General features: G+C 39.1%; 1 long non-coding RNA gene across 1 annotated transcript in view; it reads left to right on the top strand.

The window, feature by feature from the left end:
* LOC149463187 (uncharacterized) overlaps positions 1–20,334 on the top strand; it is a 105,189-nt gene that overhangs the window by 27,479 nt on the left and 57,376 nt on the right. Inside the window, exon 2 of the long non-coding RNA XR_016312509.1 lies at positions 6,440–6,577. This is a non-coding gene — a long non-coding RNA (uncharacterized LOC149463187). The remainder of the gene's footprint in view (positions 1–6,439; positions 6,578–20,334) is intronic.

Here is a 20,334-nt window from a genome sequence, read left to right as displayed (position 1 = left end):
ATTGCAGGCCGTATCCCTGGGTCAGCACGGGGGGGTCCAACAGGCCGGGGGGTTGATAGCTGTTCCGGGAAGGGGGCCCTGATCCACATGCGTCCTCTCCCACCCCAGCTCGCACTCACCTGCTACCGCTGGGACGTGATGTCTGCCGCCGCCGCGGCTTCAGTAGGCCGCACTAGCCGCGGTGAATCACCGCCATTGAGGGGGGGCAATAATCACCCATCCCACCTCCGCTTGGTGCCCTCACTTGCCGCAGTGCCTCCGACCAGACTTTCAGGTCCGCTGCCACTCGGATGGCAGCGGATTGTCTTGCACCCCGTCGGAGCTCCAGCTCATGCGACTTGTCCCGTCGCCATCTTGGACACGCCCCCCTACAGAAGGATTTTGAGCTTTATTCACTTTTTTCAACACACTGCTATTATTTTGAACACAACTGTATATCTAGTATGAATTTTGTAAGTCTTTTTTTTTTTCTTAAAAATGTGTATTTTTCTTAAAAATTTTGTTTTTTACACATATTTCCAAAATGTCATTAACTACAAGTAAAAGTACAATCAGGGTTTTTTTTAGATAATAAATAAGTGTTAAAAACGCAACTTTTTTATGACTTCAGTATTGCCCCTTCACTCTTTAGCCTTCTTTTTATATTTATCCTGCCAGTGAAGTATTCCTTTTTTTTTTTTGTGCCAAAATGGGCCACTGTGATTTGCACTTTAATGCAGGTGCATAATAAGTATGTCTCCAATAATTGATTTCTGTCTTCCACGCTCTGCTAATTTAACCATAAATCCTATTGTATTTTCCTATTTGAGAACTGACGGGAGGAAAAATTGAAGGGTAATAATTAGCGTTATTGCCTGACCCAGAATGAACAAGTTGAAGTGCACATTAGACAGTGGTAAAATTCTAATTACATACCCAAGACCTTGTGCTATCTTTCAAAGGATGCAACAATGAGGTATATTTTATTAAGACATATAATGTAACATACTGATTACTCTTGCTGTCAGACTGGAGTCTGCCTGTTGTTATTTCATTTGATTTAGCTCTTCACATTTGATCTTTCTAAAGACGTCTAGCTTAGTTTAGATTTGTCACTGATTTAGAATTTTTTTTTTAGTTTATTGGCTGTAAATATTTTATTTCTGTTACAGAATAAAATTCACTGTTTTCCATATGTGTTTAAAAATACAAGTAGAGAAGTTATACTTTTCCTAAAATACAAACTGTATAATATGTGTATTTTAATAATGCCTAGGTCAGGATTGATAGACTACTAATTCTACATAGGATTGAACAGAGATTTTGGCACTTATATATGGGAGGAGCCAGCTCTGATGGCAATGCATTTAAAGAGCAGATGTGCAATGATGAGTAGGTAATAAAATAAAGACCTTAGTGGATAGGGGATAGGTAAGTAAAAGGTGTAGAGGGAGGAGTGGCGATGTTAGCTTATGAAAAAAAAAACAACAAAAAAACAGTGGAACACATAAACTGCACATTAAGTTTGCTTACCAACACAGCAAAAGGAGAATATGGTGGTAGCTGATTGCATGCCTGGGAATCCTTGCATTGTTTACTATAATACTGTCTAAATACAAATCTGCAGCAATACCTTTATTATTGTACCCACCACACACACACAGACACACATGCACGCACGCACGCACACACACACACCATACAGTAGTGTCCACAACAATTTTCACTTCTTTGTTGTATGTCTTTTTTTAATGACCCTTTCTCATAGATCTCCCCATACTAGTCCGCAGAAATGTATTTGCCTGCACATTCCATAAAAAAGTCCTAAAAACCAGTGAAAATGTAACAGTCCAAACAATCTTCAAAAATCCTGCAATTCCAAAACTGTGTTCCACCACCAAGTGTAGCCAAAATGGGGACTCCTGAAGATGCTCATCTGCACAAAATGCATTGAGGCTAGAGCTGCTGATGCTATTTCCGGTTCCTCTGATGTCACATCCGGGGTTTGGAACGCCGTGGGAAGAGCGGTGGTGTGGAGCTATAGATCCCTCTATTGAGCTTTTTGGGTTGGTGCTCCCTGTTTTTTACTATGGTTTTAATAAAGAATGTGCTGCCCATGATTATTATCTCTGGCCTTTTTCTGAGATTATAATTAAGAATAGAAGAGGTGGTGTTATGCCATTTGATTGGGTGTGCTCAGAAGGATTCTGCAGGATTGTACACCGCACCTAAAGCATCTGGGATCTGTATTCAAAAAGCTGGGTGGCCACTTTGTGGCCAAATTGGTCTGGTGAGTCCCCATTTTGTCTACACTTGGTGGTGGAACACCGTTTTGGAGTTGCAGATTTGAAGATTTTTTGGACTGTCACATTTTCATTGGTTTTCAGGAAATTTTTATAAGGTTCACCATCATTCAATTTTAATTTTGTATGAGTAATTAATTATAATATGTCTTTCATGTCTAAAACTCATATCTTATATCCCTGTATATTTTGTTCACTAAGATGCCCATCTAAGAGGTTTTTTTTTAAAACTATCAATACTACCTGCGAACACCACTGATTGTGGAAGTGAGTTTCACACCCTTACCGCTCTGACAGTGACAATGACAGTGCAAGGACATTGCGTGGGCATTCCCCGGAAGTAGAATGCCCATTATGCGATCTACTAACACAGTTTTTTTTACAGTGAGGCAAATACATGATGTATTTAGAGTGTTCAGCACACAGGTTTGAACTATAATTTTCTTTTCAACAGTTGAAGTTTAATTATGTATCTTATTTGCTATTCAGATTCAATTCAACTGAATTCATGCCATTCCTGAGCTTGCCAATCTTGAGCAGAGGTTTTCCCTGGCCCAACAATTGACTAACAACCTTTATCTATGAGAGGAAATACCTTCTTACACACCCATAGTCCTGCTAAAGCATTCAAAACAATTGCCAGATGGGAAATTCATCCACAGTATAATCAAGAACACATTTGCATTGCAACACAAATTACTAAATATACCGACCTACTTCCTCACTAGTTTGGGGAGCAACATGTGGGTTAAATTGCTGATACAACGCCTATTTGTTCACAGTTGCTCAGCTGCTATCCATTAAACTGTCTAGAAGACTACACAAATTCACAAATTTGTATTTCTCTTGTCCTGATATTTTTCCTGATACCTCAGCTTATTTACCCCAAGGGTTGGTTTACAAGAGACAAATGGACTAGTCATTTTGCAGGGGATATTGCAATTTGCAGGGGATTTATCCCTTATCTTAGTGAATGTGGTGACAATTCACTTTGAAATGAATTCTCAATGCATGTACACAGTTTCCCCACATTCCCTAAGCTAATGGAAATACATGCTTTTACATTTTGCTTAGAGTAAATCAACCCCCCTATCTGTTATATTTCAATTCACAAAAAAAAAACATGCTTTATTTATCCTGTTCTTTAAGTAGCAAAATACTACTCATGCTATAATATTACTGTCAGTGTTATTTCAACATCCTTTATGAATAAAGATCAATTTATAGGGGTTAATACCCAGGTTTGTCACCCCTTAAAAATCACACTAGGATTGTAATAAAGTAGCACTTCACAAAATAAAATAATGATTTATGAAAAAATAAAGCTTTCAATTGATAAATGTTCACTTCACATGGAAAAAAACTAAACATTGCACACTTTGGTGATGATTATATTTGTGAATTGAACATTTTAGGAGAATTTATCATTAGGTAAAAAAGAGTATGCCTATAACGGTATACTGCACAGGAGAAATGCAAGCTCCTTATTTTCTGTCTCTTGATGTTTTCTTCATTATCAAGAATTTCATGAATAATTGTTCTCTTCCATATTAAAATACTGTATTACCTAAGTGTGACATTCTGCCATGTTTATATAAAAAATTGTATAGTGCCCCAAAAATATTCATACATTTCTGCTTGAAACACTTAATGTGATCTCAATGTCTGTATGTGCTTTCATTTGTGTGTTTACCTAAAGTCCTTGATCTATTCCCAAACATCACAAAACAGTAATAAAGTACCAATAGGAACACTGAGAGGATGAGTAATTGCATGTGATACATTAGACAGTATGCAGCTAATGAGTTCTTCTTTTGAAAGATCAGCTTAATTGGAAAGTGAACCCCTGAAGAGTTTATTTTGTCTTTGTATAGTCCCACTTACTGCTGTGATGATGGAAAACTAGGGGGTAATCAGAACACAAAAGTTGATAAACTTGTGGATAAAAACCACACAATCTAAACAATTTCATTGGTGCATACACAACGCTCTACAATGAGTAATTGATAATAGAAGATGAATAGGAAATCATATTTCCATAGCAACCATCTTTTTTTGGAGCTGACTTGGTCTAATATGGTGTATTATTCATTAATTCTGATGACAGTGACCTTGATATCTAACAGCTGTTTTTAGACTGAATTTGCATTCTAAATTAAATGAGTTCTAGTTGAAAAGGTCCACATTTTTTCACTAAATATACCATTTACTGAAGTGTACTAGATAGCTCTCATGTGGATTATAATAACGAAAATGAATTTATTAACAATATGGTCATAAAGAACTGCTAACAATAATTAAATAAAAGGTGGTAATTCACCAAAATTGTGATTATAGAAATATAAACATTTGTTCAATATACAGCATATCCTTGAAAAAGAAACAATCCCCCAAGAATAGTCATTATCTAGAAAAGAGATGACAAGCTACATGAGCATCAGAATCTGAACAAGTTCCAAGGGATAACATTCATATATTTTGCAAGTAATGTGCTGATAAAAGAAGGAATTAGCCCATAAATGGCAGGTTCATACCTTGTTTCATTGTATTTTTGACCACATGACTCCGCACATCATCCTAAGATCATGTTTCTCAAAGAGTGAGCTTGCTATTTAAGGATAAATTTCCTCTTTAATAACTGCTTCATCTTTCATTATATATAAATTCATCTGTTCTCACCCTCATCCACCCATCCATTGATATGTTCAGTTATTTATTGCTTTTGCAGACTTTTCATCTTACCTGGATGCAAAAAAAGCAGGATGAATTATCCAGCCCAAATGTTATCACAGTAATGGGCTCCAACAATTTTTAAACAACCCAAGGGCATTTTCAGACTAGTTAGGACCAGGGGTGGACTGACAACTCATGGGGATCCCGGGCAATAGGGCATCATGGGGCCCCTGTGTCCTTGCCCAAACTCAAAAAGGTCTATGAAAAAGGTACCAGGGGCATCTCATGGGGCCCCCTACTGACCCCAGGCCCTTGGGCAATGCCCGAGTTTCCAAACAGTCAGTCCGCCCCTGGTTAGGACAAATAATCCTGCCAACATCTTCTAGGTATTCCCCAGGAATTTTTTTAGATGGACTTGCCTATTTTAGCTGCTCAAGAAGCCTCCAAAAGGGGACAATATGACATTTACTAAAAGTCTTCTACACCAGGCAAACCTTCTGCGTCTGAAAATAATGAAACAGTTGTTGCGATTGCTGCAGAGAGTGAAATCAGTAGCACCTGTCTTTGCAAATGTGTTTTTCCTCTTTCTACAATTAAATCTTAAGTGAATCCTAATCAGGAAGCTAAAATCCCAACTTAAAATAGTTTTTAAGGGTCCCTGTATACAGACTGCTGATAATTTGGAAAGGAGTAGAAACTTTGTATAACCTTACTGCCCTTTGGAAATAGAATGTTTTATTATGATTATGATATTATATCACACATAGAGCATTCTCATTCCGCTGGTCAGTGGGGAGATCAAAATTACTTCAGTTGTGAACCAGTAGAGTCTTCTTCCATCAAATATATCCAATCTTTCTCTTATGCATCAAGCCCTGCTGCACATCACCAAAGTTGTGTGCTACCAAAGTTACACATGCCATGCTTCAAAACATCAGAGTACCAACAACAGCATTAGTGCATATGAGATTATTGTTCTGGAATTTCAAGAAAAAAAATTAGGGAAACAGTTGTTGCTAATAAAATATACAGCTTTCCTTTTCTAAAACATTATTGTTATTATTTTCAAAATAAAAATATACTTTTTTTGTATCGCAGCTTGATCTGAAATTACACATCGTGAACTTAAAATGTATCTTTATATTTCCAAAAATAGCCTTTCACCATCAATTCTTCTTCAGAATAATAGTAAAACAGTCTTCAGATAAAGTGTAGCCTCTTTCAAAGACTGCAAGTGATTTTTGTTACTGTAATTGCACTAAAGTGTTCATGTTGCAAAAGGGTCACTAAAATGTCCATGGCTTTGTAGTTTAAGAACTATTGCACATTTAGGAATTTTTCTAATAATACAAAATGCAAAAAAATATGGTACTTTAATGGCCAAAGTAATATTATTAATCACTTGTGCAATTTATGTTCCTTTGTGCAGTTGTACTTGAGCTTTCCAGGTATTACATGACATACAAATTTTCTTTGCTTCCCAGAGGCAAATTTTCAGCTGGAGTACACAACATCTGATTAAACAATTCAGCCACTATAGCGCCAGCTGGAAGATGAAAGACTGGTGTTGCTGCAGGAGAAATCTTAAGAATCAATAAAGGTTCTTATGTTTGAAGCAGGAGGTGAGCTGACAGAGAATGTATTCTTACTTTTTATTATAATGCAATAGCAATTTAGATCATTTGTGATAGAAAACTACTATAGAAAACATTGGCAAGATATTTAATAGCTCCACGGGATTAATCCAATAAACCTTGAGACAATTACAGTATTTATATTTCCTATAAATCTCTAGTGTCTTTTCTCATGGAAAGTTTTCAAACAGTAAAAATTCCTTCAACTTTTAAATGGACATACATTATATTACACTGAATTTGGACATTCATCCCAAACTTTAATCCTGTAACCAATATGAAGTGCAAAATGAAGAATGCCCATTGCCAAATATATTTAGACAGATATGCATTCAACAATATGTACGTGTATACTGATTCAATTTATCCTACTTATGTAGCTAACAAAATATATTTAAATATTTGTGTATATAACTGACATATCTCTCAGTTCCTACCAGGAAACTTTAAACCATTCAGATGAATTGCTACTCTGGAAGATGTGTGCAATTTAATAGTTTAGAGAAGTCATACACAATCTAGGCAACGTTTTAGTGAAAACTGTTACTTTCCAGTATATTTTTGGAGATATGAAAGAAAACTGAATCATATAAAAGAAACTCACTCATACATTTGATAACATAAAAACTCCCTACAGACAGAGGTGGCTGATTGGGATCCCGGTGTCCCTGAATGTTCTTGACTATGTAATTCTGCCATTGGCATTTGTTACCCATTTATTGTCACAATTGCCCATTTATTGCTTGTGTATTGTAACCACTACTTATTTGTTGTCCATGTATCTCCACAACTGTCCTTTTTACTTGATTTATTTATGTAAGGTCCTGATTACTGGTTCATTGTCAGTGTATTGTTATGATTGCCTGTTTGTTGCTCATGTATTCCCACAAATGTTGATTTGTTGCTCATGTATTGTCTTGCCCATTCTTGTTTTCTGGTCATGCCCATATATTGTCTTGTCATTATTGCCAGGGTGTTACCTAATTTGCTGCCCACCTGCTGTGATATTTTCAAGTATGTTGTCCATGTATTGCACAAATTGTGAGTAGATTGCTCAGCTTGGCTATTTTTGCCCATATACAGCTTCAGTTTAGGGCCATCAGTGTAAGTGAGGGAACAAATCAATTACAGTCAGGTCCATAAATATTGGGACATCGACACAATTCTAACATTTTTGGCTCTATACACCACCACAATGGATTTGAAATGAAACAAACAAGATGTGCTTTAACTGCAGACTGTCAGCTTTAATTTGAGGGTATTTACATCCAAATCAGGTGAACGATGTAGGAATTACAACAGTTTGCATATGTGCCTTCCACTTCTTAAGGGACCAAAAGTAATGGGACAGAATATTAATCATAAATCAAGCTTTCACTTTTTAATATTTGGTTGCAAAATCCTTTGCAGTCAATTACAGCCTGAAGTCTGGAACACATAGATATCACCAGACGCTGGGTTTCATCCCTGGTGATGCTCTGACAGGCCTCTACTGCAACTGTCTTCAGTTCCTGCTTGTTCTTGGGGCATTTTCCCTTCAGTTTTTTCTTCAGCAAGTGAAATGCATGCTCAATCGGATTCAGGTCAGGTGATTGACTTGGCCATTGCATAACATTCCACTTCTTTCCCTTAAAAAACTCTTTGGTTGCTTTTGCAGTCTGCTTTGGGTCATTGTCCATCTGCACTGTGAAGCGGCGTCCAATGAGTTGTGAAGCATTTGCCTGTATATGAGCAGATAATATTGCCGAAACACTTCAGAATTCATCCGGCTGCTTTTGTCAGCAGTCACATCATCAATAAATACAAGAGAACCAGTTCCATTGGCAGCCATACATGCCCACGCCATGACACTACCACCACCATGCTTCACTGATGAGGGGATATGCTTAGGATCATGAGCAGTTCCTTTCCTTCTCCATACTCTTCTCTTCCCATCACTCTGGTACAAGTTGATCTTGGTCTCATCTGTCCATAGGATGTTGTTCCAGAACTGTGAAGGCTTTTTTAGATGTTGTTTGGCAAACTCTAATCTGGCCTTCCTGTTTTTGAGGCTCACCAATGGTTTACATCTTGTGGTGAACCCTCTGTATTCACTCTGGTGACGTCTTCTCTTGATTGTTGACTTTGACACACATACACCTACCTCCTGGAGAGTGTTCTTGATCTGGCCAACTGTTGTGAAGGGTGTTTTCTTCACCAGGGAAAGAATTCTTCGGTCATCCACCACAGTTGTTTTCCGTGGTCTTCCAGGTCTTTTGGTGTTGCTGAGCTCACCGGTGCGTTCCTTCTTTTTAAGAATGTTCCAAACAGTTGTTTTGGCCACGCCTAATGTTTTTGCTATCTCTCTGATGGGTTTGTTTTGTTTTTTCAGCCTAATGATGGCTTGCTTCACTGATAGTGACAGCTCTTTGGATCTCATCTTGAGAGTTGACAGCAACAGATTCCAAATGCAAATAGCACACTTGAAATGAACTCTGGACCTTTTATCTGCTCATTGTAATTGGGTTAATGAGGGAATAACACACACATGGCCATGGAACAGCTGAGAAGCCAACTGTCCCATTACTTTTGGTCCCTTAACAAGTAGGAGGCACATATGCAAACTGTTGTAATTCCTACACCGTTCACCTGATTTGGATGTAAATACCCTCAAATTAAAGCTGACAGTCTGCAGTTAAAGCACATCTTGTTCGTTTCATTTCAAATCCATTGTGGTGGTGTATAGAGCCAAAAATGTTAGAATTGTGTCAATGTCCCAATATTTATGGACCTGACTGTATATTTTTAGGCCCATATTACTTCCATGTATTATCTGTAAGCCTGCCAAACAATGCCTCTCCATGAATGGCAATGGTAAAATTGGATTTCTTTTTAAACTACTATAAACAAAGGTATGACAATGAGTTGTAGTACATCACATCAAACAGATATGGGAATAATCAAAGGAAATGGTATCTTGCTTAAAAATGGGGTGCATTGTTCCTACTTGGAGAAGTTGTCTAATTTTAGTTTAACACCAGACACTCCTTTAAAGTGTACTGCTTAGTTTATTTAGTAATAGTGCTCATAGCTGTGCATTAGTAATTTACCACAACTTGTAAAAGGTTTACAGTATAGCAATGCATGAGTGTGTAAGATTTCTTTCCAGAGGCTACAAATGCCATCCTTACTTTTGTTTGTGCCTTAATAGCAGTCTATTTTCTCTGTGCCTTTTTCTCGATTAAGCTTTTCTCCTCAGGCCAAGATAAATGATTACTTTGCTAATGGTTTGTTGTGTGCCTTCCTCAACATAATGCTATAAACTTTAAAAGCATACTACCAGGCTTATTTAATTTTCTGGCTAAGACACCTAAAAAAAGCTTGTAGTGAATTTATTGTCAAAGAGTAATGAAGACTGTTCTTAATGCACATTATTGCTATTCTTATTTTTCTTCAACTGCATCATAGGTTTACCAAGAGCAATTATATAATGTAATCTATAGAGTATAATTAATGCATAATAGGTAACAGAAGAGTGGAGCTGGACACAGAGGGAGATCACCATATAAAATATATGAGTGTAACTGGACTTAGGCCACTGAAAATGGCATAGCCAATAACATGTCCTCAGTAATTGAGAGTCTGTGCTGTGGCAGCCAGCTGCAGGAGCTAGAAGTGGCTCTGTAGAGATTCAAGAATAGGTAAAGAGTGGCGCCATCTGAGAATAGTATTCATGTAAACAGCTTTATTTGCAAGGGTAAAAAGCTCTCTAGCATGGTGTTTGTCCGACACTAGCAACTTGTGATGTCATTCTGAAACTTGAGGCAGACAGAGGGCATGGCGCACGTTCGGAACATGCGCGCTCCTTCTTCAGGCCATACTAGGGGCCCTGGGAGCCACCGACTGAGACAAGTGGTCCTTCCCCACAGTGGCCAGAACTGAATCCAGCAGAGGAAGATACAAGCTTGCTACTATTTCTTCTTCTGTAAGTGTTTATTACCCTTGCAAATAAAGCTGTTTACAATAATACTACACTCAGATGGCACTGCTCTTTACCTCTTCTTGAGAGTATAATTAATTACTGTCAACTTTTTTCATATCACTGTAGCATTAAATGACAGAGTAGAAGGAAATGTTGCATCACCCTCTATGGCCTAATGAGTTCTATCTCTACTTCTTATCCACTCTGTTCTGAGCAAGAATCAGTGAGAAGAAACACACACTGAATGGTAGTTCCTCCTCTAACTGATGAGAGTGAGATTAAACAGACAGCGAATGATGATGTATCTTCTTATAGCCAGTGTATTGCATAGACATAAGTCCTAGATCAGCTGTCAAAGAGAAGTGAATTCACATCAAATTACATATAGCAATATACGGTTGCATTATTATGATACCATCATGTACATCTGTTTCTGTATGCAACAACAAGTCATTGAATTAAGCTACATTTTTTTTTAACAAGAAATTCAGCTTTTTTCGTCCCTTGTGACAGTTGCCTTTTATTACTGGAGTCTGTAGGCAAACACCCTTTGATGCCTGAAGCACCATTTTCTCATTTTACTTGTCTTAACCTAGAATTGCATTACATTAGTATTGTGATTGAGTAAACAAGCTTATAGCACCGTGTTTCTGGTGATTATTATGAAAGTGGCTCAGGTTTATCACTACCATGATTTTGAGCTCAACCATGCACGTTTGAGGTTTACAGTCCTGGATAATTAATGCCAGCATTTGTAGGACTAAATTCTTTATAACCATAATGCACTGTCTAACCTTTAAGCCTACAGCATCTGGCTTACATGTACCAAAAAAGGCAGCTCTTGGATAAGCCAGTCACCTCACTATAAAACGGTGAGGCTATAGTAGTCATATTGACTACTTACTTTAATGGTGACAAGGAAAGCGTCTGGAGTGCTGATGACAAACTGCATAGGGATAGATTAGTTCAGAGCTTGTAGGCACTGGCAGGACTGATAAATTGATGTAAACCCTTATTAAATGCCATGTAGGTAGCAAAATGCTTTGTATCCTATAGAATTGTGGCATGGAGAGAAAAAGGTTTCTTTCTTTGTTACATCACGATACTGCTGACATCCTACAACCTCTTTACAACTTGCCATTGTCCACATGCACTGTAGTGATAACAGGCCACATGTGTGTGATCATAGAGCAAATTTCTAATTTTTACTGGCTGCAATTGTTTTTATTTCACAGGATGTTTTTTACCTGCTTCTCAACTACCCTATAACAGAACTACTCTATATACGTGATTTTGCATTTCCGGGTAGGGGGCGCACGCTGCCCTACTCGTGTCAGCATTGGCGGCTACAGCTGTCAATCACCAGGTCCCAGCTGGAGATTCCCCACCAGCACCCAGCAATTGCCAAGGAACACTGACAGGGGAGAGGTCTGTATGTAAAAAATACAGATCTCTCCCCTGTCAGCACCTGCATGCTGCTTTGTATTGCTCTCCATCTCTTGATTTACTTAAATAACTTCATTTTGACTCCTCTAGTATTTATCTATCCTTATCTGCATCCCCTTCCCTTTCTCACCCATTTTTACTTTTCATGTTCTTCGTCATATTCTCTCTAATTTTTTCTCCTCCTAACTCCTGATCCATTCCAAATATCTCTTAGATGTTTTAAATTCTAACCAACAGTCCCACACCTTCCCATGTTCTTCCTTTTTATCTTCAACCGCATGACACAACTCCTCCATCCTAAAAATATTTGCCACTCTATTTAACCAATCCTTAATTCTGGGTGGCTCCAACACTTGTCAGAACTTAGGGATCAGGCCCTTGGTGGTGCTAATTAGATGATATAATATCCTATTTTTACTATTAGTAGCTACAGGCTCCAAATACAATAAACACATCCAAGGGTCTGCTTGTATAACATTCCCAATGATTTCCTGAATGCCATGAATTATTTCCTTCCAAAACTCTTGTATTTTTGGGCAATCCCATCAAATGTGTGCTATTGTACCATTTTTACCACAACCTCTCCAACATAAAGGTAAAGCAACTTGCTTCCTATGCGCCACACTCAGTGTAATATACCATCTCGGCAGACATTTATAATTCAATTCTACTGTGTTCATAACTATCACCTCATGTGTAAAATTAAAAATTTTGTTTCATTGTTGTACCTATAATTTTGTTCCTAACTCTCTTTCCCATTTTTCCGAAAACCAGGGAAAATCTACTCCCTCTATATCTATGAGGATCTTATATATCCTAGAAGTAATATGTTTCAGAGCTATGTTAACATTCATCAGTTTTTCAAATGGATATATATCCTCCCCAATCCTCAATGGATGGGGGAGAGATGAAACAAAATGTTTTAATTGCCCATACCTCCACTCATCTAATGTGATAAATAAATAACTTTTCTCCCTTAACTCTTGATATGTGTATTGTAGCAAACTTGCTCATCAGAGATGAACGCGGAGTTCCCCTTTTTTATTAGGAGTATGCCTCAATCCTTTATTCTCCTTCCCCCTCCCTTCCTGAAAGGCACAGTGACAGATGGTGGGCTGGTTATGGGTCAACAGCAAGTTAAGGCATCAGTAGTTCGGTGCCACGCAGTCTGCGAAAGTGTAGCCTTCCTCACCTAAGTCATGATAAGGCCAGTGTTCCTCAGAGAATTGGGAAGCACTGACCCAAGAACCTCTGTAGGCTCACACATCATAAAAAAGATAAGATAGTTTTTTCTCCGGACTTGAAAGAAGTTGGAACCTCATAAACCCTACCAGCCAGGTGACAGAAGTTAAATGAACATTCCTCAGGTCAGCTGTCACCTATGTTTCATATCATGGATTATGAAGCTGTCAGTTTTAATGCAGAGCCCATCCGAGGATCCCGCCCAAAACAGGGTATTGGCCAGTATTCAGAGCCAACCTCCCCCCCCGCAGGGGGACTTTAAAAGACAGGCTGGCAAGCCCAAAAAGTTAAGCTAAGAGATCTCCTAATTTTTAACATCGTAACAGCAGGAGATCAAAGACTGTTTCCGCTCTGCAACTTGGATCTGCTTACCTTAAGGCTTAACATGGCAAGTAACTTAACCTTTTAACTTCTTCCTGTTATCTCTTTGCTGTGCTGGTGTCAGGGATCCCGGGTCCTTGGCGGTGCGCGCATGCGCAGACTGCCGATCCGTCCCAGCCGGCGAGCGCCGAATCCTCGGCGATCGCGGCGGCGGCCGCGCATGCGCAGTAGCGATCGCGGCCGCACCAATGGGAGAACAGGGCGCTCTATTTAAAGCTGCCCTGTGCATCTCCAGGTTGCCGCAAGGTCTTGTTCCAGTCCTGTAAGTACGCTTCCTAGTTGCCAAACTCTGCCTGTTCTGACTTATGCTTACCTTCTCCTGCTCTGACCCCGGCTCGTCCCTGACCATCCTTCTGCCTGACCCTCGGTACCTCGTTGCCCGCTACCTGTTAAACCTGGCTTGTGACCCCGACTATTCTCCGCTTACTCCCCCTGTACCACGCTGCCCGCACAATTCCGACCCGGCTAGTCTGACCTCGTCCACTCCTGACAGTTGCCCATCCATCCCGCTCGGATCGGAATCTGTCATCCCATCCATCCCGCTCGGATCAGGATCTGTCATCCCCTTCACAGCAGGCTCAACCCGGGCACATACCCCCAGCGGGACCCCTCTGCCGCCGCCGGGGGTGCCCAGGAACGCGACCTGGTTTCAGTCTTGCACCAAGTCCATCCCCACCATCAGGGGCCCTGGTGAAAAGGCAGACTGGGACTTAGACTCCGCGCCCTGGGAAACCCCGTGCCGTGGACCACTAGAGATCCCGTTGGGTGGAGCCTGACAGCTGGGCTGTTTCCTATTTTTTATATATAAATATATATCTTAGTTACATCTTTTTCTGTAAATATTTTATTGCACCTGTTTGACTCTTTTAGTAATAAATCTTTCTTTCTGAAAGTGTTAAACTGTTTCTAAAGCGCTTAATTGCAATTTATGAATCCCTGCCTTTTGAAGAGACGCTACTGTGTTTGTTTAATCCTCTGCCCAATCGGCCTGCGGTGACCGTATTGGACAGGCGACTTATCAACCATTACAGTGTATATTGGATAAAGAGAGTTTCCACTTTCTCTGTACAAAAAGGGGTGGTGGCAGTGAAGGGTTAGTTGCATAATTAACCTGACCCAGTAACAAGTGCATTCAGGCTGCCGGAGCGTCGATTGCGTTCCATTAGCTGGACAATCGTTGTGCAGGGCGCAGCTGAATGTGGCCTTGTTGCGCACGTCACATTGCGGTTTTAGATCGGCCGGTCCTTTGGTCATGAGTTTGGTGAGAAGGTCTGGGGTCTGTCACCGCAGGCGTGACGTATTATTGTTGGTTGCGGTCGTGCAATTGTCGCATGCTGAGGGTGGCGATCGGGCGACCGTTACATGTATAACTTCCCCTTATTCAAAATATCCTTCAAACATGCATTTCTATATTTAATCCATTTACCAAAAATTATATATTTCCCCAGGGGGGAATACTACGTGCCCACCAAAGGAATCAATACTGATTTATATTGCCATCCTTTCTGCTTGTACATTCTATCCCAAACCCTTAGTACTATTCTTGTGAGAAAACTCATACCTTCATCTAACACGAAGTTTATGTGGTATCCATACTATCTTCCCTAATGGTGCCTTACTTAGTGTTCTTACCATATTTAACCACCCTGTTGCTTGTGAGTTAAATGTCAAATCAACTATTCATGATAATAAAACCGCTAAATAATATGTTCTAAAATTAAGCAACCCCATTGCCCTGTTCTTTTTACCATGCACAGTACCTCACATCTGAATATTGGTTTCTTATTTGCCCATATAAGCCTGAGTATCAACTTCTTTATTACCTTGAAAACAGACCCTGGCAAACTTATTGGGAGTATGTGGAACTTATATAGAATTTTTGGAACTATCACTACTTTTACCAAGTTTATATGACCTAACCAGGAAATGCCCCCCTTTGAAAGTCTCCTCAACTCCTCCTTTATTTCATTAATTAAGGGGACATCATTTGCCTGAAATAAACTTTTCATTGCGGGTGTTAGTTTTATTCCCTTATCTCTTCAGCCTTCCATGTGAATGGAAACTCCTTTTGAAGGCTCAAAAGAAACTAATATTTGGATGTTAATATTTAAGATCTCTGATTTTGCTGAATTTATTTTCAAATTTGACAGCTCTCCATATTGTTTTAAGAGTCTCATTAAATTGGGTAGTGTTATTCTAGGATTTACTATATAAAATAACAAATCAGCTGCATATGCTGCCATCTTGTGCTCCACCTCCCCCATCTTTTTTCCTGCTATATCTGCACTCCGTCTAACCTTTGCTAGAATAGGTTCTAATGATAACACAAACAACAAATGGGATAGCGGGCACCCCTGTCTCGAATCATTATACATTTTGAGCGACTGGGAAAGGGATCCGTTAACCTTCACTGCCGCTGTGGGACTGTTGTAAAGCCCATTTATCCAATTAACCATTTTGGGCCCTATTCCCAGATCTTTTAATGTATCAAACATAAATCCCCAGTCTACCCTATGAAATGCTTTCTCGGCATCTAACGATAGGAGTAATGTTGGCTGCTTCTCACTCTTTACTTTTTGCAATAAGAGCAATGATTTTAGGCCATTGTCCATTCCCTCTCTTCCAGGGATGAATCCCACCTGATCCAGATGTATTGATTACTGCATCAACCCCTTCATTCTCGTTGCCAGGACCTTAGCATATAGTTTTGTATTGACATTTAATAAGCATATGGGCCTGTAACTCATGCACTGTATATTATCCTTACCTTCTTTGAGTATGATAGTTATATGTGCTTGTAATGAGTCTTCTCTCATTTGCATTCCTTCCCCTACTGCATTCATATACTCGCACATTTTAGGGACCAGAAGGTCTCAACATTTTTTAAAGTAACCTACAGTGAATCCATCCTCCCAGGGCTGTTTCTTGAGGCCATATTCTTCAAGGCCATGTTAACTTCCTCCGGAGTTATAGTTCTTTCTAGATCTAATAATGTATCTGCTGCTATTCTAGGTATCTCCAGCTCTTTTAAATATTTATGCCTCTTTCTCTTCTTCTCATCCTTCATTTCTTTTTGGATTCTGAAACTTACATTATAAAGCCTACTGTAATATTCTTGGAACCTATTAGCAATATCAGTGGTGGAATACACTAGATCTCAGTTTGTATTTTGTCTATAAAATGTTTTACTTTCTTTTCCTTTAACCTCATCATTAAATATTTCCCAGGTCTATTCCCCCACTGATATCTTTCCTTAGATACCCTATAAAATATCCTCCTCACCTCCTGTTCTGTAAGATCTTTTAGTTCTTCTCTTTTAAGGATTATGTTCTGAAATATATCCATACCTTTATTTTTTTATGCGACTGTTCTAGTCTATATAGTTCCTCCATCACCCTCTTTATTTTTTCCCCCGTTCTTTTGTTTCTTGCCCCTATTGCTATCAGTATTCCCCTTATGAAGCACTTTTTATGCAGAGCTGCAGTAACAGTAGAAGACTGGGAGACTCTCCAACTTTAACCACTTGCCAGCTGTTTACAGTAAATATACTGGCAAGTACAAGCATAGTTCTGTACATGCACTGTATGTTACCTGCCTTCTTCTGGGTTTGGGGAGTGCATGTGTGCACCCCTTGCCGAGCAGTGCTTTGACTGGACACAACTCGAGTTTAGCAGTTGATTTCAGCTGAAATTAGCTGATCATCCGTGTCCAATCACACACGCAGAGTTCTGTGTTTACAAACACATTGAACTCTGCACACATAGGAAAAGCGATCTGGTTGTTTCTTCTCCCTGAAAAGTAGGAAGAAAAACAGTCAGATTAGTAAGTAAAACCAGCACACATTACACTTGTTAGGCACACAGTTAACTTCTTGATTTCCCCTGGGTGCTAACCCCTTCCCAGCCAGTATCGTTGGTACAGTGTCAGTGTACAGTATTATCGCCTGGCAATACTAGGGTCGTTGGTTCGAATCCCAGCCACGGCACCACCTGCCTGGAGTTTGCATGTTTTCCCTGTGCCTGCGTGGGTTTCCTCTGGGTACTCTGGTTTCCTCCCACACTCCAAAAGACATACTGGGAGGTTAATTGGTTCCTGTCTAAGTTGGCCCTAGTATGTGTATACATGAATGTAAGTTAGGGACCTTAGATTGTATGCCCCTTGAGGGTTAGGGATTGATGTGAATGTGCAATATATATATGTAAAAGCACTGTGTAAATTGATGGCGCTATATAAGTACCTGAAATAAATAAATTAAATAAATAAATAAATCACTGATCACTGTACTAGTGTCACTAGTAACATCAGTATGAGTTAGTGACCCTCCCAGTCAGTTTCTGTTAGTGTCAGATTTTCTGCGACCCTATCACAGTCCCACTATAAGCCGCTGATCATCAATATTACAGTATAGTGTCTAATAGCTGCGTAAATTCCAGTATATATATCAGTTTTTAGAAGCTATAACCTGTGCACAAACCAATGAATATACACTTACTGGGTGTTTTTTTTTTACCAAAGACCTGCAGCAGAATACATGTTGGCCTAAATTTATGAATACATTTGATTTTTTAAGTTTTTTATTGCATATGTGTTATAACAGAAAATAGAAAATAATGTTGGTTTTTGTTTTTCAAAATTGATGGCCTTTTTTCATTTATATTATAAAAAAATATAAAATCCAGTGGTGTTCAAAAGAAACCCACCAAAAGAAAGCTCTATTTGTGAGGAAATTATATTTATATTATATTTATAAAAAATGATATAAATGTAATTTGCATACAGTGTTACATGATCACACAATTGCCAGTTAAATTAGCACTGTGCTCAATGCAAAAAATGCCCTGGTCGTGAAGGGGGTAAAACCTTCCAAAGGTGGTGTGACAGTATGAAGGGCAAAGTGATGGATGGATGATATGGGGCTTATTTACTAAAGCTGGAGAGTCCAAAATCAGACTCCCTTCTGCATAGAAACCAATCAGCTTCCAGGTTTCATTGCCAAAGCTTCATTGAACAAGCTGAGGTTAGAAGCTGATTGGTTTCTATGCAGAAGGGAGTCTGATTTTGGACTCTCCAGCTTTAGTAAATAAACCTCTATGTGTCACCTCGCATGAGGTCATACTGTGAGGGGTAAGGCGGAGTCCACTCCGGGTTTTCGGGGCCACAATGGCAGAGGTGGTTCCGGACCGGGGTTTGTGCTCCACTGATGACCACCAACAGGTGGTATAAAGGAGGCAGGGCTGGAGCAAGGAGTGGCTCGTGGCCTGGGACTCAGAGAGGTATTCTGAGAGAGCTGTGTGTGTGTACTATACCTACAAGAAAAGGTTTGCTTTTGTTTTGTTTTGGGTGACAGGGAGAAGCCCTTCACCTCTGAGAGAGAGGAAACGTCTCCTGTTTAGTTAGTGCCTGGATGGCAAGGGTTTATTTTGATGTTTTGTTTATTTTGATATTTTTGCAAACCTTTTAAATAAAACTGACAACCAGTCAGATTTTGACGAAAGCCTGCTGTGCAGTCTACCTTTTTCCCAGGGAAGGAGATCCCCCACCTGAGCTAACCCCCACAGTGGTTAATACAAAAAACAACAAAACAAGCAGGGTGCAGCATAGTATTAAAAGTACTTTATTACAAACAAAAGTGATAAGCAATGGCCACTCACAAACAAGAGGAGGAACAGCGCATGTCAGAAACCAAATGCTTTTCCCTTGGACCAAGGTACAGCACAGCAGGTGGATATAGCCAGCATAGATAATACAAAGGGTCTGGTATGGATTTTGAGGGGAATGCTACACGAATATGTTTTTCATTCTTGTTGTAGAATGTCCTATGGAAAAAGTTACCTTAACAAAGAAAAAAATTTGATGCGATTTAAATTGCCAGCAAATGACACTCATTGCCAGCAAATAGACCCCAACAAAGGCCCCTGAAATACATAGCAGATCCATTGAGGAGGTCTGTGTATTTTCTTTTTTTTTTTCAAAGAAGCTGTCAATGACATGTCATTTGCTAGCAATTTTAAACATTTGTAAATGTCAGTGCTGCTGCAGCACTATCTGTACATCACAAAAATGTCCCCTTCACAGGCAGAATTAGAGTACCCCATAGGCCTGTAATTTACTTTTCAATATTTTTTTATTGAATACGTTTTTTAAAGAAAAAAAAAATAAGTAAAACCAGCAATTTTAATAAACAATGTTCCATGCCAGAACAATTGGCAGTTAAGGCAAGACATAAATCACGGCCAATTCAAGGCTAACTACTGTATATCTCGAGTCACCAACAAAAAGTGAACGATATAGAGCAATACAAAGAGAACAAAGAAAAGAATAGAAAGGAAAAACCAAATGAGGATAATTAATGCACAGAAAGATATTGAATCCACGGGTTCCATGTAGTATAAAATTTTTTTCGAATTGTTGTGCAGAATACAGCTGAGTCTGTCGCTAATCATAATCCAGTTGAGTTTTTTTTTAACATAATCAAGTGGAATGACCGATTGCCTCCAATGTTTAGCTATAGTAATTCTCTCTGCCAGAAACATATATGAAATACATTTTTGTGAATTCTTGGGAGCATTATCTGGAAATTTGTAAAAGATAGGCCTATAATTTAAAGGAATTTGGCACTTTTAAATACGTTTCACTTTTTGCATTTAAAGTTACATTTTAAATGATTGCTCCTGGCTATATTTATTTTGTTTACATTTTTATAACTTTTCTTTTG

This window comes from Staurois parvus, unplaced genomic scaffold (assembly GCF_062004578.1).
Source record: "Staurois parvus isolate SC_StPar_1 unplaced genomic scaffold, SC_StPar_1.0 ptg000157l, whole genome shotgun sequence".
NCBI classification, from domain to species: domain Eukaryota; kingdom Metazoa; phylum Chordata; class Amphibia; order Anura; family Ranidae; genus Staurois; species Staurois parvus.
This window is presented reverse-complemented; position numbering and strand designations above follow the sequence as displayed.